Raw genomic sequence first — 1,174 nt, 5'->3', positions numbered from 1 at the left:
GAAAACCAACTTTAGACTCATGTCTTCTTATTTATTTATTTTAAAGATTTTATTTATTTGACAGAGAAAGAGTGAGCACAAGCAGTGGGAGGGGGAGAAGGAGAAGAAGGCTCCCCACTGAGCAGGGAGGGTGAGGTGGGGCTCCATCCCAGGACCCTGGGGCCGTGACCTGAGCTGATGGCAGATTCTTAACCTACTGAGCCACCCAGGCATCCGGCCTCCTGTCTTTTTTAAGTAGAAGTTTTATATGCATGTGTTCAAAGTTCTGCTTTCCGGAGAAGTCTGACAAAGAAAACAAAGGTAAAGTTTTTCTAAGGGTAAAGTTTTGAAATACTTTTAAGGTAAAGAAAGCTATTTTAAATAGGTCAAAGTTTCAAGAAAAACTATTTTTGGTTTGCAAAGCCATTGAATATGCTAGATAGTAGGCAAACCGACTTTAAAGTTATAAATATATTAATCTCTTATAATAATCTTAAATCCCGAGCATTTAACATGCAGACAGCATTGATCTTGTTCTATAATTGATCTTGTTCTAAGTCTGGTTTTCCATATGTACAGGTTATGTTTCCTTGGGGAACTGGGTGGTTAAGGGAAATGTGGGCTGGATCTGGAAAAGAGGAAGAATAAAAGAAGTCTGTTACTGTGAAGAAAGGGTTCATTAGCTTGTTTCTAATCCAGAGTAATCTTCAGATCCCGCCAAGTTGCTGGACCACCATGAAGTCCCTTCAGTTACTTCAAGGACGTCGGATATTAGGAAATACTATCAAAACTATTTCACCCAGGTAATGACGCTACTGACTTGGCACGTCCTGGTGGGGCCGCAGGGAGCTAGGGCCCGTCTCCGGAAATCCACGGCAATAATTCCCAGCAGCAGCGCTCTGCCCCCTCCTGCTCCTTCCCACGCCTTTGCCCCGGCAGATCGTCTCGCCTGCAAAGCCCTCCTCATTTCTTAGCACGGAAAGCCTGCTTTCCCGCTCCACCGGCACCACGGACTTGCATCTCGGATCCAGCTTCCCCTCACGGGACCCCTAGACACTTCATGCTTCAACCATCTCATTTTTACCTTTACTGATGCATACACGGCCTTGTTCTAAGCCTCGCGCTACCATGTCTAATTCGGTCACTCGTAGTAGACAAATCGTGGGCTCTACAGCTGGACAGAGCTGGCGGGCGG

This window comes from Ailuropoda melanoleuca, chromosome 3, assembly GCF_002007445.2.
Source record: "Ailuropoda melanoleuca isolate Jingjing chromosome 3, ASM200744v2, whole genome shotgun sequence".
Lineage (NCBI taxonomy): Eukaryota > Metazoa > Chordata > Mammalia > Carnivora > Ursidae > Ailuropoda > Ailuropoda melanoleuca.
The sequence above is the reverse complement of the archived record's forward strand: the minus strand, read 5'-3'. Positions refer to the sequence as shown.